This window comes from Seriola lalandi, unplaced genomic scaffold (genome assembly GCF_002814215.2).
Source record: "Seriola lalandi dorsalis isolate HSWRI2012SDOR001 ecotype SW California unplaced genomic scaffold, Sedor1 jcf7180002053686, whole genome shotgun sequence".
In the NCBI taxonomy this organism is placed as follows: Eukaryota; Metazoa; Chordata; class Actinopteri; order Carangiformes; family Carangidae; genus Seriola; species Seriola lalandi.
This window is the reverse complement of record NW_019524239.1, coordinates 32,296-59,359: the sequence shown is the minus strand read 5'-3', so window position 1 is coordinate 59,359 and position 27,064 is coordinate 32,296. Positions and strand designations below refer to the sequence as shown.

General features: G+C 40.7%; 1 protein-coding gene across 2 annotated transcripts in view; it reads right to left on the bottom strand.

The window, feature by feature from the left end:
• The window catches only part of strbp (spermatid perinuclear RNA binding protein), an 85,428-nt gene extending 62,192 nt beyond the window's left edge, over positions 1 to 23,236 (bottom strand). Inside the window, exon 1 of one of the 2 annotated variants that reach the window (XM_023401493.2) lies at positions 23,046 to 23,236. The gene's annotated coding sequence lies outside the window, so the exon portion shown is untranslated. The remainder of the gene's footprint in view (positions 1 to 23,045) is intronic. The other variant, XM_023401495.2, reaches the window with a different exon arrangement.
• Between the last annotated feature and the right edge of the window lie 3,828 nt (positions 23,237 to 27,064).

The window sequence follows — 27,064 nt, the reverse complement described above, 5'->3', positions numbered from 1 at the left end:
TGGAAGCACATTAGTTGATCCCACTGTGAAACACCAGTGTGCTCTCATCAAAACATAATAGACCATTTCATTTATTTCTAAATTTGTTTCGCTATTCAATTTGTGAAATAAAATTAAAATGACAATCCCTTTTCAATATTCATACACTCTAATAGTAATTATGATGTGACAGAGTATCCCTAACCTCGTTCCCAATTTAAAAATATTACATGCAATCCTAATCCAGATAATCTCCGTTATAAATCATTTTCATTACAGTGATGCTCTTGCATACACACATTCGGGAGAATGCCTTCAGAAAACATACAGGACAATTTGTACACGTTTGTGTGTGTATGTGTGTGTGTGTGTGTGTGTGTACGTACTAGAGTTTGTGCATTTTCTTGCCCAAGATGCAGGTAACCAGGTAATTCAAAAAGTCACAGATATAAAACTTATACAGACACACAACTACAAATTCTACACAGAGAGATTGCAGTACACAGAAAACCCCTTGGGTGGGGGGGGGGGGGTCCTTCTCTAAACCTACAAATGCACACCTTTTTACTAGCACGGACGCACACACCCATACACTCACACACACACATACACATGCATGGCACATACACCATGGAGGAAGCCCTGGAATTGGTTCTCTGCTTCTATATTTCCTCAGTATATGAGACACGCTGGCCCATACATCTCCACTGACTTAGCCTTGGCTTTGGAATTCCAATCAGGAAACGACTAGAGGGTGAAGGGAGACAAAGGTTGCAGCTGGATGGAGTGTGAGTGGTGGGTGAGAGGTGAAGACCACAAGAATATATGAATGAAAAAGAGATAGAGGGATTAAGAGTAGGTTTGAATAAATAAAGACCCGGTTTGTATAGCAAAGATATCCATGTTTGCGTCCCTTCCAGAGGCACAGCAGGGTACAGGCTACAGAATACAGCAGGGGAGCAGAATGATAGAGGGTGGGAAATGAAGACGCTGGTACAAGTCTAATGTGTAGTGAAGGAAGTATACAGTAGAGCATGAGGTCGGGAGAAGAAACATGGGAGGGAAAGCGAGACGGGAAGATGAGACAGCCTGTTGTTGGTCAGGAAGCTTTACTTTCCCTCCTTCCTCTCAACAAGAAAAGCAATTTAAGCTTACACTGATGCAGCCATTGCAGAGTAATTTACTGCTGATTGCATTTCTTTATTCTCAAGGGGAAGTGTTCAAATAGCCTTTCCTTGAAAAAGAAATGATCTTGTGACCAGTTCAATTGAATCATAAATTCTGAGTTTGAGAATAAACCACTTATCTATTCTATTGCCCATAAAAAAATGAATAGGCTTAAAATGATTAGGCTATACTGCATGTCTGATGCAAGAGACATTATAGAAACTTTCTATGAAAGCTACCACTGTTAATACACACAATAGAGTGGAATAAAAACCCCTGAATTCTCTGAAGGCCCGAAGCCCAATTAAAAAAAGGAATGATTCCTATTTAGAAAGGAAGACAATGTAGTGCTTTTTCAGCAATGTATCTTTCCACTATTGATCAAAGGGGTTCCGCTCTCTCCTTTGTTCTGCAAAACCGAAGTAAAAACATAGATAATGGCATCTGTACTAAGCAAAATCATGGTGCAGCAACTTTTTGCTTTGCTAAAATTTTCCTTGAGGCACATGAACAGCCACCTTAATTCTGTTACAGTTATTCCAGAAAAGCTTTTGGGTGTGACTCTCAGCTGGAGCTCTAATAGCTGGTGAACGCAGAAGGCACACACACTGTTCTGTACGACGCACCAATTCACACATGGAGTCAAGCACAAAGTACACACACACACACACACACACACACGCGTGTGCACCCACACACAGCAAGCCCCGGTAGCTGGTTGTGAACTGACATCGACAAAGAAACCTCTGTTTGAAACATCCCTATAGACCCTGTCTATGTTATCCATACAGCTGGTTTGTGGGCACACTTGTATGTCTAGGCGTAGGTCCCTTTAAATCACTCACAAATTAGCTTCCATTCAGTGCTAAACAGAAGCTTAAATGTTTTAACACTAACCCATTCTGCAACAGAACACACATACAGATTTACACAAATACACATACAGACACACACACACACACACACACACACACACACACACACATACATAGGACCCTATAGACGGTGCAGTGCCTTTGACACTGGTGTAGGAGCATAGGAGGTATAACTAAGACATACTGTATGGAAGTGCGAGCAAAACTTGACACACCAAGGAAGGATGGAGCATAGGAACAACTCATTTTTGGCTGACAGCAACTGTAAAGCAGGGCTGCGCTATACAGAAGAATATTACATCATTATTTTTACAAGATGCAGCGATATCTGACAGGCCGTTTTGCATCAGTAGAAATTACAGCAATGAGAAGCCTTGCATAAGTTGTGTGTGTGGTAAAACTGTTAGAGATTCTCTTTTCAAGCAGAAACTATGAACTACTAATCAATTTTTTTTTTTTTTTTTGGCAAACATGCCAAAGAATCATTGGTTCTATCTTCTCAACAATAAGGACTTGCCGCTTTTTTTTATGTGATAATAAACTGAGTATCTTTTCAATACCAAACAACATAAGGCAATCTTAAGCCGTCATCGATTGCTTTTTTTGATCAATTGATTAATCAGGAAAATAATCAGCACATTGATTGAAATAATCGTTAGCTGCAGCCTTAATGTTATCCTTCTTATTTTGCCACAACGCATCATTTTTATTAGAGATTTAAAAACATATCTTTATCATTTGACAGTATTATAAAATATTCAACAGTACTGCTTTCTATGGCTCTCGCTATATTGTGTAGCCAAACTATAAAGCAGCAACGGCTAGTGTTGACTATGTCTCAAAGCAGTGGTCCCCAAACTAAGGCCCGCGGGCCGGATACGGCCCGCCCCCACATTTGGCCCGGCCCCCCTGAACTATTATTATTTATTTCATTAATAGTGTTATTATTTATTTCCTGACTTTTTTTTCTGTGAAGAACCCGGAAAGGGTTATTTGGTTATGTGTGGCTTTCTGGAAAACAATACATTTTTACGTTTAGGCACCCCTGCGATTGTCACACTTTTTCTGTTACAAACTGAACCCGGCCCCCCATCAGAGAAGGGAAAAGTTATGTGGCCCTCACAGGAAAAAGTTTGGGGACCCCTGTCTCAAAGTTAGCCACAGAAGGCTAATGTGAGCTTGCTAAAAGATGTTTCAAATCTAGATTCGTAGTTTGTGCAGTCACATTTTCTGTGCCTGTGACACAGATGATGATACAGATTCCATGAAATCTACAACAAAGTGCAGGGAGGAGACACGAATCGGAAAACTGAAACATCTAACTGACAGATAAATAGTACAAAACAACACACACTTGTAATCAAGATTCTCAACGCAAGCTCGAGTCAGAACTGGGAGTTCTCCTCTAAATGCAAAATGTGAACATATGCTTGGCTTCCAGTGAAACATTGGGCTATTATATGGTCTATTTGCTGTCACAGCTACACCGTGGCAGCTTCGCATGTGAAGTATATCATTTCATTCAATTAGGTATGCACGCGTATGCATCCAATGGGCTTTTTCCAGGTTTATTGAGTACACTGCAGCGAGTAAACGCTGCGCTCACCCAGATCTGTCATATCAGCCTGACAACTGACAGAAAACTAAAGCAGAACATGAAAAAGGCAGGAAGGTGAACAGGGAAGAGTTGACTCCTTGCATTTCTCTCACCCACACTTGTATCAACACACACGAGCACACAAACACTAAATGAGAAACAGTGACTAAGTCTCGCCCTAGGCTTCATACAGAAGCTCTTAACAAATCCAAGCCTTGCCCAATCATTTCCCTTCTCTCTAGGTTGCCATAGCTACAGCCTGCCTCCTTGTCTGTACTTTGGGAAGGGTGAGACTCCACCACTGTGTCAGTGTGTGTGTGTGTGTGTGCATGTGCGTGTATGTATGTGTACTGTGTGGTAACCCCACCAGATGGGGTCTTAACACTTCCTATCTGGCAACCTTACATTCAGATACCCCTGCTGGACGTCTGAGACGGGAACGTGTGAGATAGCAGAGAGGTGAGTTGCGCTGAGAAAAGGGGTTGGGTGGGGGGTGGGGGTGGTGTCTGTCAGAAAAATAACCAGAGAGATTGCTTTGTGACCTCACACATTTCATCCAATTCAGTATCGAAACCACATCTTAAGAGCAACAACCTGACGTATATTGTAGGGGCAGAGGATGGACTGTGCTCCCTTTAATCCACACATTAAAAAAAAAAATTCTAGAACTGAATGCAATAGTTATTTCTCAGTCAGTGTAGCACTAGTATACTCATAATTAGTGCTCTTAATTCAACATTGTCTGGTACAACTAGGGCTGAACATTACTTTCCTGAGTTTCTGTGCTGATACCAGAATGATACTCTTTTTGATGCCTAACTGAGAATTATCAATGTGTCAAATATAAGTAAATCAGAGGCGGAAGTAGGTTTATATAAATAAAATGATGGGCAAAATTTTGATTGAAATCAGGAACTATCTGTAAACAAGATCATTAATTTGACTAGACAGGTATTAGCTTCTTAAGTGTGAGGATTTGTTGCGTTACTTGCATTCTATTATAAACCTAATACCTTCAGGTTTTAAAGAAGCAATTAAAAAATGTCCCTTCGGGCATTTGGAGATTGTAATGAGCATTTTCCCTCTATTTTCTAAATGTTCATGGACTAAATAATAATAACAATATTTGTTATTTGCAGCCTTACTCCTAATAATATCTAATATGTATTCTCTTTTTGATAGAGCTCTTATCACATGCAGTATTAGAAGAAAACAAGGGTGTAATTAATCCTTTTCTGTACTTGTCTGTCAATAGCCTCCATCTCTTTGGGTGTGTGTTTGTTATGCACTGATGATTCCCATTATGATAATATATGTATACAGGAATTTACTGTTCAGCACACAAACACTGTCAATAAGAGGACACAGAGATTTTAGAAAATTCATTATGCCAGAAACAGAGGGCAGCACCGTTTGTGAAGCTGCACATCCTAAGAGATTGCCCTTCTCCTACTCTCTGTGAACAGGGCAGAAAAGTGTGTGTGTGTGTGTGTCTCAGAAGTGAGCTTCTCAATGCACTACGCCAGATGTCACCATGCAAGCACACAACACAGGTGTATCTGTGTATGTGTGCGTTTGTTTGCTGCAGGTAGATGACAAGGATGATATAAACACTTGAGGATCAACATATCACTAAGACTCTCACCATCTGCCCGCCTGCAGACAAATATAAACACAGTCCTCTCTTACTCTATTTCTTTATCTCCCTGCATCGCTCCACTTTTTCTCTCTGTTCTCGCTCTCTGCAGTCCTGCCATCCATCATCATTAGGAGGCAAATAGATGACCTGTCTACACCTGCAGCCACTCTCTGTCCCTTTACTCTCTGGAGAGGAGAGAAGAAAAGACAAGAGAAGAGAAGAGAAGAGAAGAGAAGAGAAGACAAGAGAAGAGAAGACAAGAGAAGAGAAGACAAGAGAAGAGAAGAGAAGAGAAAGTTTCAGGTGTGTCAAATCTCAAAGATTTTCATTTAAATAAATGTCTGTTACATCACTATCCATCACCGAATGAGGTAACACAATAGTGATTTACCCTATGACCAAATGATTCAAGAATTGTAATATTTATATATTTAGAATTACAAGCTGGGTGTCTGTGGTGACATTCCTGGAAAAAATGCTGTATTAAGTCGCTGCAAATGGAAATTGAACATTTCCTACTGCTGCAGCTTCACATAAAATAATCTCACTGGTGAAACATGCATTTACTTTTATTATCAAGTAGTCACAGGAAATGCAATGTGTTTGTCAGTGAGCTCAGCACTTACCGCTAATGGAAGAAGGAGCAGCACCATTGAGCTCTTAGAGGCGTAAGGCCGCACACCTCCAACTTCCCAGCGAGGTAACCAACTCCTTTCACTGTGCCCTGCTGTTAACAGACTCACGCCGTGTGCAGCATAAAATCAGATCATGGTTGCTCACAGAATGATGAAAAATAGCCAATTCTTGCCTGGTGTCTTTATTAAAACGACAATAGGTTGTTTTGCTGCATCCAGAATTCTGTGACCTGTAGTATTAAACAGCAATTTGCTGTTACCACCAGTAACTACGGGTGTCACCAAATCAACCAGGACTAAAATCCTCTAGATTGGGGCGTTCCTGATACATCATATTCACAAGAATGTGAAGTCATTGTGACCTTGAACTTTGACCTTTTCCCACCAAAATCTAATCAGTTCATCTTTGAATGAATGTTTGTACCAAGAAATTCCCTCAAGGCGTTACTATCGCGTTCACGAGACTGGGACACACGGACGGACAATGCCTGTGGCCATGGCTGTCGACCCAAATCTCAATACCAAATGTGATACCCCAACAAAAAAACTGAAAACAACAGAGGCTGCTGCACACACAGCGCGCTAACACACATAAACATGCACACACCTCCCTCCATATGAAACTCACTCATCCTGAATTCTGTGTACAGATCCAGACGCCCGTCTTAGATAAAGTGTAAAGTGTTTCCTCTTCTCATTTGAAAGAATCTCTGGCACTGGGTCCTGGCTTTAGGTCATGTTTAACTTGTCCCTGATGTTCTGCATGAAATAGCTGCATCTGTACCTGCTGCCATTCCACCTGTTGTTGTTGTTGTTGTCGTTTACCATGCCTGACTTCTTCTTCTCTTCATGTTTGATGTCAGACTAAAACACTTGTGGGGTTGTCATACTGCCCTCATCAGTCCCCAGAGGAATCAGATCTCCAATACCTATGACATCTAAGGTACCCACAGTACTGTCGAACATCAAATACCGTCACACTTTCAGAATTTTGGCATCGACTTGGTGCCGAGGTATTGGTTTTCATGACATTTCCACTCTCTGCTAACGATCCCACAATTTGCTGTGCTGCAGTTTAATAAAATTATCAAACTATAAAATGAAGCCTGCTTGCTGTTCCAAACAAAACAGGGGGTTGATGAATCTCTGTGTCCCTAAAGGAGGACGGAGGATCAAAGCCAATAGAGACAAATATAGAAACGGGGAGAAGAAGCACAGGATAGTACGAGGGGAAAGGATGGGAACAGCTAAGATGGAGGAGGAGGAGAAGAAGGGAAGGAAGCATACGGATGAGGGGAGGACGAGCAGAGGACAAAGTATTGTCTCCTGTTAATATGTAAAAATAACTCTGCTGCTGCCTGGTGGAGGAGCTAACTGGGTCAGAGAATTCCCACAGAGAGAGAGAGAGAGAGAGTGGAGGGAGAGGTATCGCATTGATTCAGTCTGTGGAATCAGTGTGAAGCAGAAGTCAGACTCTCTCACCTTCAGGCTGTTCAAGCTGAGAGGCATCTCTGTGCACATCCATGCCATGCATTTGTTCATCCATCTACAGTATCTATCCTTCTAATGGTCGGTTCTCCACACCCCACCCTCACCAAATCCCCCCTCCCCTTCCTCCAGCTTTGGCTCCTTTGTTTACACCCTCCTTTCCTTCCTCTGCTAATAAACATAGCCTCGACTATCTCACACACTTCCCTCTCCCACACTCTGCTCTCTCGCGATTAACCCCGTCTCCGTTTCTCCTTTGTTGTCTCCCCAATGTAAATACACAATTATAACACACGACCAATTACATGAGTGAATAAAACTTGGTGAGTAATTCATCAGTCAGTCTGTCTATTAATAATACACGATGTAATCGCCCAGCAGTTTGACATATCTTTACCTAATTATAATGACGGTGAAACTGACGGATAATCTTGGAGGAATAAGAAGAATGTATTAAGTCACGTTATTATACTTCAGCCCGTATTATTATCAGTGGCACAAAATCAGTCCTGAATATCTTACTATGTAATAATCACTGTTTAATGTCATTGTGCTCTCATAATATTACCTTCAGATGACTTGACATCTACTTTAGTTTACTTAGTTTCCCTCTTGCCTTTGGACTTTTCCTCTATTTCACTGATTTTTATTCTTCATGTTTTATCTCCATTTAACTTTTGATTATTCTACGTCTTTTGCATTCCTCTCCACCCTTTGACCCTTTCCTCTCCCATCAATTCTATGCTACTCTCATCTTGTACCTGCCATGCAACCTCATTTGATTGCATGATAGCTATGTGGAGCACCTGAAAACAGATTAACTGAATGTAAGTGTATGCATCATTCCATCTTTAAATTTAAGAGTATTTTCTTTTAATTTATTTTTTTCAAAAGGGATCTGAAGATTAAGGATTATTTGTTTACATAACTGGACAAAACCAACCATTTTAAATGCTTTCCAATAGCTATTTTCAGAAATGAAATGGTGGAGCTCTCTCATAGTTTCTCTCTCACTGTTTTTAATCTATGAAATGTAATCCCATAAACCAAATATTTCATGGTCTGCTGTGTTTCTGGGATTTCACCGTTGCCCCTGCCAACACAGCAGCTATAAGACTAAACCATAAACCATACAATTTGCATTGGTCAGCAGTTCTGAGCGGTAATTAAAACCTTTATTGATGACAAGTGCTGTGAGCATACTAACTATTTATATGGCTACTGTACATACTGCACCAGCTGCATGTGCGTTAGCCACAGCCATACATCTGGAGGACAAATTAATACAGGAGCATTCATGCAATAGGGAATTTCCCACCTGAGTATTTTCTCTTGGACTGAAATAGTCATTTTTTTCTTGCAAAGGTAAGCAATAATGAGAAAAAGGAGTATGCAAATAAAACTTCCTGCAGAATAATTCAGCTGAGATTTACCTCTCTGTTCCTTTTACTTGCCATGTTTCTGCTAATAATGTCCTTCTTGTTAACTACACACTATGTCTCCACTGTGAATCCACACGTGATAACATCAGTATGTTTTAATGTGTACAAGTAACTGGACGGAGCTACATTTACTGAAAATGATTCCAGAGCTTAAAATGTTTCAGAACTCCAGGTCTAAATGGATTAACCTGCAGGGCTGGTCCAAAATGGGCCAGGCTGTTTCTTGGCCGGCTGGCTGACTAGGGGGCAACAGAAATAGCCTGAGCTGACTACGGCATATGTAATGCACTGCAGCAGTCCTTCAGGGTTCCGTGTTTTTGCATCTAAACCACTTGCTGTATTTGTGTTTGTGCTTCCTGTGTTTGTGTACTGGAGTTTACATGTGATGGTGACAGACCAAACCTGGTCCTGTGCCAGGACGCTGGTTATTTGTAATGTTTACATCTGTATGCAAGGGAAGTACAGAAATACTTATAACAGTGTGGGTTAAATAACTCCCTCATATATTAATGGTGCAGTGGTACAGTGGTGCAGAGCCCAAAGAGCAAATGTAGTGTATCCTAATGAACATAAAATATAATATTACCCTTGTCATGTGGGGGCCTTTAGTTGAGGCAACACTGCACTACAGTGGTGCCACAGTAGATCTTTGACAGCAAACAGCCACTCAGGGTCAGTGAGAGAGACCTTTATGCAGCTAGGCTTCTGTAAGCCCTCTATGTGTTTTTGTGGGCGTCAGCAGAAAACTGAAAAATGTTGTGTGTTGGCTGTGGTGTGTAAACAATTTGTAGTGAGCTCTAAGTTTCTTTCAAACTACTAACACAATAAACCTTTCTTTCTTGCGAGCAAATATATCCCAATAACAATGAGTCCATCATAATTCTATGTAACTCTACAGCAGCCACAGCCATTTAACTGGGGACATCACTACAAGCTGTGCCCAACAAGCACAGCACATGTTCATCCATGTATATCTTTTTTCCTTTTCATTTTAACATCTGCATGCGACATACAACAGTTTAGCCACATGCCTGTTGTATGTTTCTGACAGAGAACAATGCTGGACATTGTTTAGAATCCACTGACGAAAAGTTTAAAGTCTATATAAGCATTTAAACAATAAAGCCATTTAATGACTGACAAGGAGGCTAGCAAACCTAAAATCTTCTTTCCTTACTGAGACTTTGTACTTGCTTAGAAAAGTGAACACACCTGACTGAGCCAGTTACAGCACTCTCGCATACATGTGTGTGGGCATTTACCTGAGAGAACTTAGCTTTAGGCACAGATAAGAGTACAGCATAGACACTATCCACAGATAAAGTCTGGCTGGAAGTACACAGAAAGAAAACGTTATTCTGTCTTCTATGATAACAGCCTCACTCATTCAGCAGCGCTGAAATAACCACATGGTTTAAAATTAGGTTTATATTACACAGGAGGGAGTGTGGCTCACCTTATGAGGAAATGGAACAGTAACTTCCTATTTAGCATATATTTCAGGAACAATGATGTTTGTTTGCATATGTGTGTTGTACCACATTTAACAATTCAACAGGAACAAATACACATGCCACAATAGTAAATGGCTGCTGCATAACTGCAATCTTTGGGAGGAAATGAGTGGATATGTGTCATGACAAGCTGTTTACACACTTACATTCATACCATCCAGCCCGTAAATCGACCAATGAAATGATTGAGATGCAAAGTATTTCACATGTGCAACAACAGAACATGAGGTGAATGTGGCTATCATAACATAATGCAGCTACAGTAGACCTGGTGGGGTGCCACTAATATTATGCCAATAAACACCCAATACAGTAGTCTGACATCAACACAAAACACACATCATTTGTAGTGCTACTCATTAAATGGAGCACCTTCTGCACCGTTCTGCATGCGTCCCCTGGTATTTAATAACCTATAATAAAAAAACCCATCAATCTTAAGAATCTAAGGAATAAAAAACATTTTAAAATATTTTTTTTTGTCCCTCTTTCTTGTGAACTACAACTGATGTCTCCCTCACCTTCGGCCCTCTGACAAAGACAAAGACTATATGAACACAAGTGAGCATTCTGTCTGAGAATCACACTTTCATGTTTTGTTTTTTTGTTGTTGTTTGTTATTTTAGCCATCACCAAACGCCATCACACACCAAAATACAGTAGGCTACCATCCAGGTGATAGCTGCTCCGCAGAGGAAGACCCCGCCCCCCTCTGCTACAGCCCAGGGTGCTCTGTTGTTCCCCTGAGCTCATACAGAGCTGCTTTCACTGCCTCCCCCTTCTCCAATTATCACAACGTGCTAAACACGCACACAGACAAATACACACTAAAAATAGACACACAAATAAAGCCAAACCCTAATGCATAATTCGTTAACGTTAATCAAGATTGTGGGCTGTCTCCAAATCAAGACCCTGATCCTAGAAATGAGCTGCAGGATAAGAAAACAAACAAAAACATCGAGCATCCTCGCTAAGGCATGCTGCTCATTCAACTTGCCCGAGCTGAGCTTTTTTTCATGCGCGTTTCATCTTCGTTAAATAGAACAAACTCGCCTCTCAAGTTTGCTGGTTGTTTGGGTCGCTCCATTGCACTCAGCAGTAACACGCCTTGCTTTATGGCATCCTGAAACAGACAGGTCTCGGAGATGTTTCCCGCCGTCTGATGAGCCAACGGCTCTGCCGGGAAAGGGAAGTTTCTCAGACAACCCATTTCCACGCTTAATACTTTGCTTTTCCCCCTGACGTGCCCTGAAAGTCCCTCGCTTCCTCTCTCTTTGTGGTCCGCATCTTCTCGTCATCAGTCGGCGACCTTCCAGCTGAAATAAAAACCTGGCATGGATTCCCAATTAACCAGATCATCTACCTGCGTCTCCTATCTTGTTCATGCTTTAATGTGATTTCAGTTTCTCAAAGATGAGCCTCTGTTGTGTGGACGCTCCATTAAATGCAATTGAATCTCATATAGACAACACACTGATTTATTCAAAGTGGACGCACCCAACTGTACAATCAATTAATTCACATATCTACAAATTTAATCAAAATATCTCTTGGCACTGTGTCATTGCAAAACATCTTCACCTTTTACAGTTACTAAAATGATTACTTTATAAATCAGCAAACAGTGACCCAATCAATTGACCCAGTAAGTGACCCCTGGTGCTTTCAGTTTAATATTCAAGGAGGCTCATAATAAGAGTGATGGTCTCAGGCATGGTGGGGTAGGTGGTCTACAGATTCACACCAACAAACCAGATGACCTCCATCCTCATATATAAAATCCATATCAAGATTCACTGTGTGTAAAGCTTTATCCAACATACAGCAAATTGCCTATAGGTGACACATTTTCTCTTTCTCTAATAAACCTTTTTCTCTCCAGTAATGACTCACTATAAATAAATTACTCCTACACGAGATGTAGGGACAACACTTGCAAATTACAGTAAATGAAACACAGGATATTCACATAAGGCTGTAGCAGCTGCGCAGTGGCACAACACTTCACATGAAAGTATAGTCCTGACAAAGACGGGCATGTGTGTATTTATGTTGAAACTGTGGAGAATAACTGTGACACTACAGCAGCAGGGAGAAGCTAGCAAAACCAAACAAACCAAACCAAAAAACAGCACACATACATATAAACAATAGCAGGCTTACTTTAATCAAAAAATCTTGTTTATCAGGCAGATAATCATTACTCACTTGTGAATGAAACACAGAATTTCAGCACCATGGAGAGCAAACGTCCCCAACTAAATATAACATACAGCAAAGTTCTCCAGAGTTCAACGGATCAAATCGAAGTTGGTCAAAAAGAGCGAAAAAAAACAACTGAGCTATAAACAAAACACCTCATCTTATATGGGCTCACCAGCAGCTAGTGTCGTTGCAGATAAGTCTCTGCACCCATTAAATGCACATTTTGATCAAATAATCCATGTTATGAGGTACAAAATATATTACACCTCAAAGTATATCATTACATCACTCCTGACAGAGAAAGCCTCTCGTCTCACAGGATAGTATTCACAGGAAACCACATGGGGGAAGGTAATTTTCTCTGCGGTGGAACAAGTTTCTTGACAGTATCTGACAGCCTCAGTATTTAGGTCCAGATGGCTGACTTCATAACAAGGTTTTGTTGTAAACACAGTGCAGTATATTATTCCACTTTAGGGAGAGAAAGAAACTTTTTCTACAAAAAAAAGCAAGATCAACACATTATAAAGCAACACAGGGCTCATTTTTCTTTGATTAAAGGGCATGACTCACTATCACAGTTTTTGTATTGTTATGTTTCCCAAAGCACATTCAAAATGCAGAACTAAATCACATCATCCCTGTTAAGCAATCTCTACACTGGCTGCCTTTTTTTTCTCAGACTTCGCAATGCCCGGCTTCTTGTTCCACAGACTGAGCTGGTAACAGGAGGTGAGTAAACCTTCACTGTCAGCGCTCTCGGGCCTTTGCAGCTTCCTGCAAGAGAGGCTCTAACCACTGAGATCATGACATCAGTGCAGTGTGGCTGAGTCTGTGGGACTGGAAACAGAGAGGGACATTGCAGGAAACACTCTTCAGCCTTCTTGAGGTGTTTTAGTCTTTAACTCAGTGACTCATTTGTGAAGGAAGGTGCCCACTCGATAACCACAGTGTCATGCCCACACTCACTCAGCCTGAAAGCTAGAATAACTACTGCAAGTGGTTAGAGTGACTGATGGCGCAAGAGTCTCTGATGTTTGTTTGCTTTGGTGCTCATCTGCATGGTAACATAATGTATCATTCAGTTTCAGTTTAACTCTGAATTGAGTCTATGTATCAATTCTCACTAATCCAACAAATGAGTGCCAGTCAAGTTACTTCCCATTCAGAGGTGCACCCTGTGTGTGCGAGCCAGCATGATGTGTGGTTTCACTGTTTTTCTCTGTTTTGGGCTGTTTTTCTGTGTTTGGACAGAGCCGTCTGGGAGCTGTCGGGCTATAGCTCTAATGAGGTGGGGATGAAACGCCAGTGAGCTGGACCAGCACAACATTTCTGTGTTCCAATATAAGAATCATCCCACAGTAGCCTGGGTATAGTTTACACAGCAAAGTGGTTGTAGAGTAAAGTAAACGCTTTACAGTTGTCATAAAAGACTACATGTTTACAAAGCTCTTTTCTCAATATAACCATTATCATTATTATTTATTTATTCATGTACGTAATACTGTATTACTCTCCCCACCTACACACGAAGTCCACAGCTGAGTGCAAAAGGATTGAGACGCATCAACTGAGTAAAGATAGACATGGTGAAATGAATGGATTCAAACAGTATATTACAACAAGGCATTATTTAAAAAGAAAAAAAAAAGATCTGACTTACATTTAACATAATAAGTTGGAGACAAATAGCCATGTAAAATTCTGAAGGTGCGTTTTATTTTTTATATCTAACTCTTGAGTTATTGTAAATGAGTAAATTAGTAAGAGCAGCATTGTTATAAATGTAGCACATGCCATATTCTGACAGTGCTCATGTCCATCTAGCACTGAGTAGCCTACACTAACAGACACATGGAATTAATTCTAATAATATGAACTGGAGAGGGATATATGTACGATTCTAATAAACATCCAATACAGGATATTCACTCTTTGACTGTTTTCTGTCCACTGCCTGCTTGTGTTTAATCTAACAACACAGAAAATGAGAACAAGCTGTATGCTATGAGCTGGTGATGATGAAAAAAATTTTTTTTTGGGCACCAGACAGTTTGTAGAGATACAACAAACAGGCAGTCAGATGGCTTATTGATTCAAGCAGAAACATAGAGATGCACACAAGCAAAGACACAAACACATTTCGCATGTATGCACATCTCTTGCTTTCTGGTCCTTTCCTTTTCCTTCTCACAGCAACACACTCACACACAGACACGCACACAGAGAGACACCTACAGCAAGCTGAGTGGTCGCTGTACGTATGCAAGTCAGGCTGACACTGATGTGTGTGCTGGAGTGAGACGATGATGTGGCTCCAAAAGATCTCAGGAGAAATATGGGGAAGCTTCCCTGCAAGTGCTGTGTGTGCCTGCTCACAGGCATGTATGTGTGTATGTGTGTGTGTGTGTGTGTGTGTGTGTGTGTGTGTGTGTGTGTGTGTGTGCATGTGTGGCAGTGGGCACTGCTCTGTTGCATCTTTTGCTTTTTATCCTCATCCTCTCAGCAAGCACAACAAACACGGGTGGATACCCCTCAGTAGCCATGAGGCACAAGACACAAGTATGTGTGTCTGCATTACAGTAATATCTGTGTCCATCAATACTATCACTTTCATTTGAATTTTTATCATGTATGTATTATGTATTTAAACATACTTAAGGATGAAATCTGTAGCCATTTTTGCAAGTTGTTTCACCTGTTTTAAGCCTTGTAATAGAGGTTCCGTATAGGTAACCATGCCCATATGTGTCACATTCATTTTCTATCTAAGTGCAAAGGCACTGCAATATACAATGCGGTTCTGACAATGGCATGCAACTCTACACAGATATGCATTTTGTTTTGTTTTGTTGTTATTGTTATGCCTGTCAGTGTGGGCTGGTGTGTGCACAGAGGAGAGAGACCAGAATCCCATAAATCCTACTTTATTAGATAAACGTCCTAATCAGATAAAGAAATCTCACACACCCCATGCACACACACACACACACACACACACGCACACACACGCACACACACACACACACACACACACATGCAGAGACCCACACAGCATCTCTCTGATAATCTCCATTACCAATTACGGGGTGATATGCCACAGCTTAACATGAAAGCAGCAATTAATCTGCTAACACCGGTCAGTGGGTCACTGTAGTAGGGAAAATATTGCTTGCAGGCACACACATCCACAGACAAAGCAAACGTATCATGAGAGATTTTTTTTTTTTATTGCTTTAAAGTGAAGTATAATTTTTCCTCATTTCTGCAGCGATGCAATTCAGATGTAATGTTTTTTTTTTTTTTTATTATTACCATCTATTGCCTGTGTTCTCAAACTGTGATGCAGCTCTCAAAATTGGTCCCCAGACTTTTTCTTATGGGTTCCTATCAAAGCAGAACAAATGCATAATTTAGATTGGTCTAATGGAAACAAACTTGCCTGCACTTCTTTTTGACAAGGTTTTAGTACTCCTATGCGAGAGTATAGCTTTGAAAGATCCTTCTGTTGCTGTTAACCGGTATTTGTATTCAGTTAAGGTTGAGTGAGTGACCAGGCTTTTCTCTCCTGTCACACTTTGACAGAGACGTGTCGATAAAAAGAAGATATTCTGACTGGCAATTTAAAAAAAATTTTTTTCATAAACTAAAAAGAAACTAAACTCTCCTTCCTGCTTCTTTACTGGTTTGCCTGCCATCTTCCTTTCCATGATTCTTTTGTGGCATGAATGACAGAAAGACAGGGAAAATACGGTGCTAGGTGGCTACTTCATATCTGCATCGGGGAAACAAATGTGTCGTTGGATTAAAATAACAAGTAGATCCATGCAATATTTTGCATGCAGTTTGTTGTCAATTGCTGATTAAGGCAGATTGAGCTCGATCGTGTTTTTCAAGGCACTGACAACTACCACGAAAAGACGCTACACACCCACAACATGAGCTGGCAGTATTTTCCATGTTTGTTACCAAAGAGGGAAGCCAACAACCCTTCATCTGCTCTTCCTGATGGATTAATAAGAGATATGAATGGAGAGGCTTAACAGTGACAAATTAAGCTTGTATCACATTGTAAAGAACAAACAGCTCTTCATTTTGTATAAACTGTTATAATTCACTATAACTTAACTTAAGACTAAGACTAAGACATGGTGATTTGATTTTGTTTAAGTTACTCTATAGAAATAAAATATAAAGCCTGATAATGACAGATAATGAAGATAATGACAACAGTTGTTAGTTGCAGCCCTATAAAGAGCTTTCCAGTACAACCACAGTCATCAACTGCTTGTTGGAGCAAATAGAGGTGAGCGCTTTGCTCTATTGCACCTTGACAGTAGTTTGGTTCAACCACATTTGTTGAACCAAACTGGTATTTAAACTGGCAACTTTCCAGTCCCAGTCCAAACATGGTCTGCTTGAATAAATAGCCCGATCTTCCAGGAAGTCTGAATGAGGGCAAGCTATGGTTTCCCTGATATAAGCTCTTTTTGACACAGTAAGCAGAGCTGGGACATGAGAAGAGAGCTGCATGCGTGCATGCGTGCGTGTGTGCTTGCGTGTGTGTGTCTGCAGGAATGGATGTGTGCACATTTGAATGAGTGACTGGCAGAGAAGGTGAGAGAGGGAGAGCTCAGAGATCGGCTCAGGTTTGTGTAAATGGGTTATCAACATGTGTACCCGATATGTGTCATACAGTATGTTGCTGAGAGTGTGTGTGCATGTGTGTGTGTGACTGTTTATGAGGCAGAGCAGAGAGATGACACCATAGTTGAGTGATAGAGCAGATGGGCCTCCCATATCTGTCAAACTGAAGATATTCCTTTCACTCAGTCCATTCAATCCTTCTGTGCATGCACATGTACTATATGTATGTGCATGTCATAATTTTGCTAAAGCCACATAAATGCCTATTCTAAATTTGATATTAATATTATTATTCATTATTATTATCATTACTATTATGAAAAGAAAACAACATGGTTGGTGCAGTGAAAGGAAAATGTAACAGAGTATGTATTAAAGCCCCAATCCATTATTGGTGGCTGCACTTTTTCACCCCACACGTCAGGGTATACATGAGTACACAGAGTTGCACCTTCATCGTGTTCTGTTAATTAATCAAAGTAAAAAACAGTGAAACAACAACAGCATTTCCTCCATCATATCTAACCAAACCATTTATTCAACTGTCAGCTCATGTTGGCTAAATTCAGGTTGTTGAGTATGTCCTCAAACATGTAAATGCCCCAATTAAGCTGTTAACCTTTATCTAATTCCATCCTTTCACACATCCACCGATCAGTTCTTCCCTTCTTTGCATCTGTAAAAGACAGATTTCTTCAATATAAGATAATGCAGTACCTGGCAGCTGCAAAGATCACAAACTGAATGTGAACAAAGAAGGATTTGAATATTTGATTTGCTTCTGACAGCTGGAGTTGTTAGTGATAACCTCCACTGTGCCACTTCTTAATCCCACCTACACATCGTCTTCCTTCCCTCTGCATGTCAACCACCCACGCCATGTACATTCTCCCAGTCTTGTTCTGTGTCCACTGTCTATCCTTGCACTTGTATTACCTCATCAATAATGTTAAGGTTGTGGTATTATCAGCCTGTTTAAATGATAGACAATTAGTGTAGACATAACTGTTGTGGTACTGCTAACTGCACTGTAATCAATCCACCACTGCACTAAAAATGAATGTGTAGACACTGGACTTCCGCTACTCAAATAATTGAGAGACGTGTGGCTCATGGTTTGTCAAAATTCAACACACTTCATTCAGCCAAAAGAACAAGTGTACACATTAGGTGTGTCGTTGATCACAATGAACCTTGTGTGTCACTTATAGATCATTTATAGATTTTGGATTTGCACTGTTAAAAAAAAAACAATTCATGTGTCAGTACAATAAAAATATCTTCACCTCTTTTTGCAGAAAAGGGATTCTGTTTAAGCCCACACTAAGTGCTTTAGATTTGGAGCATTTCACTTATAATAAAAAATATCAACATTTGATTTTCAATTCTAGGTGTACCACAGAAATAATAAAATCGCTGCTGCACGTCATTTGTTCTTCACTGGCCTGACTAATTAAAGAAATATTGGACTCAGTGTGTAAAACAGTGTATCATGGATTGAACAGCTTCGTATACAGTTTGCGTCTACATTAATTTCACAATTAACCTTCTATATTAAGCCTAATGAGTGTTGAGGTTTTTGATGTGTGTGTGTGTGTGTGTATGCGCAACTGCAGCAATAAATTAAGTTAGCAAATGTCAATCAGATGCTAGGAGACAAAACATTGATTATTTTGTCTGAATCCAATAGAATGATGAATTTCATTACTGGTTAATTCTCCACAGGAATCCACATAAATGGAAAATGAATAATAAATATTAAATGTGCATAAACAACCTCAAAGAGTAAAAAAAAAAGTACAGGTCAACTTAAGTTATCTCTTGAAAAAGATTTATAACGAGTGGCCAACCAAAAGACATTTCAAGGCCACCTGCATAACAAGCTACTGTAACTGGCATTACAACTCTTTTAACATAAGTTTACAGACAGGGCCCTCCCTTTCACTGGAAAGAAAACTCCTATTTTGAAACATCAAAGCCCTCAGGGAAATTAATTCATCAGATACAATGCTTTAATCAATGACAGTTATTGTATTTTTGAATTGTGAATGCAAAACAAACAAGCCATTCGTCAGGAAAACTCACTATTGTTTCTGTAAATTCCCTAATGCATCTCATGCTGAAGGGTGCCTTTGTTTCGTAGTAACGCAGCAAAAGTTCAACGTAACAGTGACTTGAGAGGTCAAACCTTGAAGAGTCATTTCAGGTTCAGTGTTTGTGTGGAGTGGTGCAAGCTATGGTGCATGAGACCTTACATGGCCATCTCTCACACTCTCTGTCTCACTGTCTGTCTCTCTCCCTCTCTCTCTCTCTTGTCTTGTCTCTGTCCTTCCTTCCTGGATTCCACACTGAGGTGAAAGGAAACAGGACCGGCTGCAGTGGCTGTTGGCAGCAGCATTTTTTTTTCTCTGCAAAGAACCACTCTTCCTCTTGTAATGCACGCACACACACGCACACACACACACACTCACACACACACACACACACACACACACACACACACACACACACACACACACACACACACACACACACACACACAGTCAATATTCCTGTGTTAATGGCTTTGTTCCTTAGCCAGTTGGGAAGATGTTTCCTCAAACATGTTTGTGTGACAAAGCTATTCCTGTTCCTGCAGATGGAATGCAGGCGGCGAGTGTGTTTGCATGTGTGTATTTCCATGTGTGTGTGTCAAACAACACAGTTGAAAATGAGATATGGTCAGCTGGATGGATCTGAGTCAGCAGGGTGCAGATGGGTCCTTTATTATTGCCAAATGGAGGAATATTCAAAACAGTAGCACACACTCTTGATATCTGCCCTTTGTTCAGTCTGCACCACAGCACCACTGGGACTCTCCCCAACTCCCTCTTGTGCTTACTGGAACCTTGGCAGCCTGCAGCCAATTAGGACAGCTTTTACTAAAGCTCCAGCCAATTGGATTAGTGCTACATTTCCTTGCCAGATGAGACTCTAAATGTGCTGCTGTATGCTAGAATCTGAGAACTGGTGGGCAGATTCCTGTTTCGCTGATAGGCACTGGTATACACACACACGCTGCAGAAGCAGTGGCAGGATAAAGAGACATCCCATGATGCTACATGTGTGTTGTCTCCAAGTGAGTGTGTGTCACTGAGATTCTAAACTGTTTAAACCAAGAACATAACATAAAGCAAACCAGAACCCCAGCAGCCGAGGGACCACGATACTGCTCCCAGGTGTACATAAAACAGACACTGCACACACACGTGGATGGAAAAAAAAAAGAGCACAACTGGCTATACATACAGAGATGACATCAGACAGACAAGAGGAAGAGGAGAAACTAAGGAGTGAAAAATCATAGAGAACAGACATTTTGAATTTTAGAAGAGAACTGATGCTTTTCCTGAGGCGTCCTCTTTTTTTCTTGTAAAACATTGGGAGTTTTCAGAATCAAGAATTCAGGATCCGAGGATGGAGGGTGTTATGCTGTACAGACTGTAAAGCCCTGTGAGGCAAATGTATGATTTGAAGCTGTATAAATGAAACTGACTGGACTTGACTTGAAAACAAACAAAATGGTGTTTGTTTACCTGAGCGAGTGTGGAGTAGACTTAAATAATTTAGCTGACAAAATTGTGATTTTTCAAGTTTGTGGGTGTGTTACACTGTCTGCATTTGAGTGTGTGTTTGCCAACCATGCTCAGTGTACCCAGCTGTCAGTTCTCTATGTGTCCTTAATCTGGGTCCCTGGGCCCCAAGTAAGTTATTAGTGGAAATTAAATTCATTTCCAATCCACTTCCATCCACTGAAGCAATCATAATCCTTTGTAGGTGTTTCAATCACCTGGAAATCAAACACCAAAAGCTAAATATAAAAACCCTCAATTTATAAAAGATCCTATAACTCTGATCAGTTGTGCTTTATATGGTGTTTAGAACCAAGTCAATGGAAATAAGCTTTTGTTTTTATCATTTCAATGTCTACTTTTTCATAATGTCTAAAAACAATAGAACAAATGCAAAAAAGATGAAAAACAAAAAGATAAAAGAAATCACAAAAGAAACTATGAACACCCACCCTCAAACCCACAGATGAATAGGGAAAATGAAGTAGAAAACTACATAATAAAAATAAAGTGTACCAAAAGAAAAGAAACAAAAACGAGCCAAAACAATATACAAATGTCAATAGAAAAGATTTGCCAAAAGAAACGAAGAGACAAGAGAAAGAAATAAGAAATACTGAAAGAGACAAAGAAAGATTGTGCTTTGTGATCGTACAATACCAGCTCACTCTCTCCCTCCTTCTCATCTTCTTATTGCGTAGATATTGATGGAGAGTTCATTGCCAAGTCAGTGCTTATGAGAAAGGGTCTGCGAAAGTGCTCATGGGTGCCTGGAGGATACACACTAAAGCATACAGGTACACACACACACACACACACACACACACACACACACACACACACATACACACACACACAAACACACACCAAAAGCAAAGATATAATACATTCACAAAGCCCAGTAGGAAGCACAAGAAGAGCTTTATATGACTGTAGCAAGCGGCAACTAAAGAGGTCTGTGTTACCAGTCAATAAATTAATTAGCCTATATCTAGGAGAAGGGCTTGGCATTGACACAAAGACACCTTACATTTCTGTCCAACCATGGCAGGTGTGGCTGAAGTGTGTTAGCAGAGACACCTCGTACATATGAAACAGGGTGGAGCAGGGTGGAGCAAACAAAAATAACCGAAAGGCAACAGGCCATTAGTCAAGCCTGGAGACCACCAGGCTTAAAGAAGTGATAAACCAGCACAGACCAGTGAGAACCACTGGACCACAGCAAAGGGCAAATGCAGTTCAATCAGCCAGGCAGTCAAAACACTTGACACAAGACATGGAGCAATGCTGAAAATCGGTTTTAACAGCACCAAGAGGAACTGTTTTGCATGATACAGCACAGGTAAGCGTGAAGACCTTTGTACACTGACAAGCTGATATGCTTGTTGTGACCTTTCCAGTTGTTGCATGACCGAGAAATAAGGTGTTAGTTTACGTTGAGTATAACAGGTTTGTTTAGGTATGCCAACAAGCTGGTTCAGCAAGAACAGAGAGCGGTTCAGCATTTCTTCCTCCCTCTGCCATTCACTTGAATACGCGCGCATGCAAACACAACACCACGCGCGCGCAAAAACACAGAGGGTCGCGTGTACTGTGAGAGGAAATAACCTGGGCGATGAAACACGCAGCTTCAACAACTTACTTCAGATCCACCAAAACACTGCCTTGTGGAGAATGAAAAAGCAACAAACAAACAACAAAAACATATTACGGATAGGAAACAAACAACTCAGTTAGCGAGGACTTGAATAACTGAGCAAGAGTTGGAGAAAATGTTTAGGCACAGTGAGTTTACACACTATTGATATCTCGCAGTGCAGTGCGGAAGTGGGCTATCAGACACCTGCTATGAAAGATGAGCTATGAGATGAGGTAAAGCAGCAAGTCTGGTCTCCTCATCTTATTATTCTTTGCAGTATAATTCACTTTAACACCATGCCTCTTCCGCAAACCCTGACTGAGAATACTGCGACTCACAACAAAAAGAAAGTTGACGTTTTATCACGTGCAAAGTTCCTCTTTTAGTTCTTACCCCTGAAAAAAATCGAAAGCAAGGACGCGTGGCGAAACAATACAAAAAGAGAGAAAGATTAAATAGTTGGTCGACCAAGACCAAGCGACAGAAAATAAATAAGCTTTAAACTGCTGCCTCTATTTTTTCTCTGACACATTGGTTCAGTCTCAAGAATAAAATAAAGGGGGAACAACATCGTTAGAAAGAAAGAAAATATCAACTAACTTACAGTGTTGGTAATTCGCAGCTGAGAGTCCGTCAGTGACACCAAAATATAGAAATCCAAACGGGCAAAAATCCGAGAGGGAGCCAATCTGAGCCGTCACCGTCCAGCCGCAACGAGGAGAAGTCACAAAGTGCCTTGACAACCGGGCAGCGAGCGCGAGCGAGCTAGAGAGCCCGGAGCCGCCTGCTGGTTTCTCCTGTCTGCACGAGACGGGAGAGAGAAAGAGAGAGAGAGAGAGAGAGAGAGAGAGAGAGAGAGAGAGAGATGAATGGTAGGAGTGCGCAGGCGCAGACGGGGTCGAATCATTCCGGTGGTGGGGCTGCAAAAAGGCATAAACACAGGAGGGAAAAAAAAAACCTGCATTTGTTTATTTATTAATGTTTATTTACTTATTTACTTAGCCTTCTTAGGAGGGATTTTAGAGAAACAAAAAGGGCATGTTTGTGGAAAATTAACGCAAACAAGACAAAATAAATAAACAAATAAATAGGCTAAAATAAAATAATAAAGAAGAGTACACCATATACCACAATACCATTCTGTTATAAGTGCATGTCCTGCATTCAAACTGTTAGCTAAAAGAACGAAAGTATTATCATCAAAATATACTTTAAAAAGCCTAACAAAAGTAAAGGAGTGGCCCATTTCAGTATAGTACATACTATATTTTAACATTATAAATAGTGATTCTGCTGGGCAGCTTCCAGTAGCCTAATCTATTAGTGTAGATCACAATTTATTAGTTGATTATATGTTGTATTATAGTCTGAATCTACAAAGTAACTATAGCAAACTAAAGATGTCATATACATAGTGGAATAAAACTATGCTAATAATATAATATAATAACATAATTATTCACATAGTAAATGTATTCAACCACTGTTCTCAATATGTTCTCAGTGATATATGTATCACTGTAATAGTTTTAGCACGAATGTGATTTGATTAAACAATAGAAGGAAGCACAAAGCCTACGTGTAGCTTGAAGTGGACACATTTCCTAAAAAAAAAAAGTAAAAATCAATAAATAAAGAGGCATAATTTAAGTAAAAAATCACGACTAGAAAGAGTAGCCTACATCTTGACCACGACTCTCTCTCCATCCAAGAGAAGCATTACTCTCTCCCAGACAGTCTTATAAATAATTCAGCAATAAAAGCTCGCTTCTGCTTGCCTGGCTGCATGCAGCACCAAAAGAAGCCTCTCACACTCTCCCCCCACCCCCTGCGAGGCGTCAATATATGCGTGCGTTACCAATTAAAACAAATCTCCAAGCAAAATAAAGTTCAATCAACATTCTTGTTTCGCAAATGGCTGTGGCCGGTCGGCCAAATCAGCCAGGGATTACGAGGCTTCTGTCAACTATCAATAGCCTCATGCGCCTGCGAGAGACAAGGGGGAGAAAGGGAGAGGGGGGAGGGAGGAGCGGAGTGGCTGAGTTGCAATGCACAGACGGTGCAGGCAGAGCAACCAGCCGATGATGCTGTTTGTCCTGTCCGCGGATCGGAGGAGAGCAGAGAGTCACCCGCAAGCGACGGCAAATGTAATCCAAGACATCCTGTCTCAGAGTCCCCGCTTCTGAACCGCACACTGTCCTACCAGAGCTGCCGAGAGGGGATGGAGGCAGGAAAAGTATAGCAACAGCCAGTACAAAAAAAAAGCAATTTACCTGAGCACCGCTCCGTTATTACTTCCCTCCCAATGTGGCTTTCAGCGCTGCCGCTCACTCCGAGCTGCTCGCCGCTGAACGGGAATTTAGACAACGGGATTTGTTCACGTGGTCACGCTCGGTGCTCCTAATTGGCGGAGCTGCACGAGCCGCTGTTCGCCTCGCTCGCACCTGTACGGTGAACAATGCAGGAGGAGAGAGGCGAGGCAGGTGCAGGAGGAGAGAAACAAGGAGAGAGAGAGATATGGAAGAAAACAGATTGCTGCTGGATATATCCTTTCTTAATATGGATCTCTGCCCCCGTTTTCCCTGTGTGTGTGTGTGTGTGTGTGTGTGTGTGTGTGTGTGTGTGTGTGTGTGTGTGTGTGTGTGAGGAAACTAAGCCCACTAATAATAATTTTAGGCAACTGGGAGGCTTTACACATTTCTGAACATTGAAAAATCACTAAGCCCAGTGCAGGGTTATAACATGGATTTATGACAGATAGGGATCTGGCAAATTACAAGTAACACAATTACTGTAACACAGATGAGAACATCTTTGATAATTAGACCAAAGGACAACTGTCAGATTATTGGTTTGTTCTGTGCAAAAATCTTATCATCAGGAGGACACGATATTAGGCAATTTCAAACAGCAAGTAAGTGAAATAGGTTACTGTGACCTACTGTTTGTAAACCTTTCAATTAGGTTTTGTTATGTCTGCCATCCAAAAAAATGCAAAGTAAAAGAAACTGAGTGTTAGTACTCTTGGCTACACCTCTGTCTTTGTAAGATTGCCTATGCATATTTTGTCGTTTCATCAGGACTTCTTGGTTTCTTTTGGTAAAAGTCAACTATTTTAAGTAAAACCCATAACTACTAATTAAATATGAATCTGGAATTCATATATAAGAAGAGTGAAATGGAGCAAAGCAAGGGTGGTTGGCTTATTTGCCAGCTTCACAAAAATCAAATTCATTTTCTCAGCATTTTTGTATAGTGAAAATTATTATTACAGATATTACAGATAAATGCCAATCACAAAACTGCTAAAAGTCATACAATGCATCGCATGTTTTTGCATGTAACTGGGTAACCTCATACTTAAGCATATTAGAGATAAAGATTTGCAAATCATTCACATTTGTGTGTGTGTGTGTGTGTGTGTGTGTGTGTGTGTGTGTGTGTGTGTGGATTGGTGTTGCTGTTACTGTACATTATAGTAACAGCAGTGAGGATCAGTAGATGAAGCCACAGTCTTTACTGTATTAATTGTATTAATGACATTAGCAACATCTGCAACACATCTGTGAGTAGCATGGCAGACAGATTTCCATGGCTCTCTTTTGAATGACATATCAACAGACTACTGCCATATTCATTATAAACAAGCAAGCACAATAAATTACAAGCAATACACCTGAATGACACCTTTTAGCTGTTATTCTTGCTGCTGGTAACATTAATATAATAACACACACTTTTCAACATTTACTGTAATTTGTGCCTCTCTGCTTGGACTGCATAGCCCAGTGGTCTGCCTACAACACACACATACACACACACACACACACATACACACACATGCAACTACACACTTCGCAACATATTTGAAAAAATGTTTAAATAGCATAATTGCCGCAAAGGCTTGTAAATGAGGCAGTGGCAAACCTCAGAATATAGCCCATAGCCCATTCCCACTTTAACACATGCACACGAGCATACCATACACACACAGTTATTCATCTACCTACTGAGGCTATGGCATAGTAGCAGTCAATGGTGCGGGAGTATTTTTAGATTTCATGTGGGTTGCAGATGCTGCTCTACTCAACCAGGTCACAGCAAACAGAACAGTGTTTTCACTGTAACATTCAGTGCCTTTGACTTCCTCTCAGTTTCCCTCATCAGTGTTTCCTTTCCCATATTTAGTGTCTGTTTTTTTTTTTTTTTTTTAAATACAGTTGGACGCAGATACGCAGATTGTGGTGAACATAGATTACGTTACCTGCACCACAGCCCACATACAGTACCTGAATGCGGGGTTCCTAGTATGTCTTCTTTTCTTTTCTCTTCTCTTCTCTTCTCTTCTCTTCTCTTCTCTTCTCTTCTCTTCTCTTCTCTTCACTTCTCTTCGCTTCTCTTCTCTTCTCTTCTCTTCTCAGATTTCACCGGGCCTGGCAGATTAGGCCAAGACACTCAACTGGCCTGCAGGCTGTTGGCAGTGTTGTGGCTCTGTGTTTTCCCCCCACTCAGTTTTGGCCCAAATTAAAAGCATGTTGGGTTTTTTAGGGCAACATAGGGCATTTATAATTGACTATGAGAAATCTGACACAGTTGCAGTTCTAACTGCAGAAAATGTGCAAT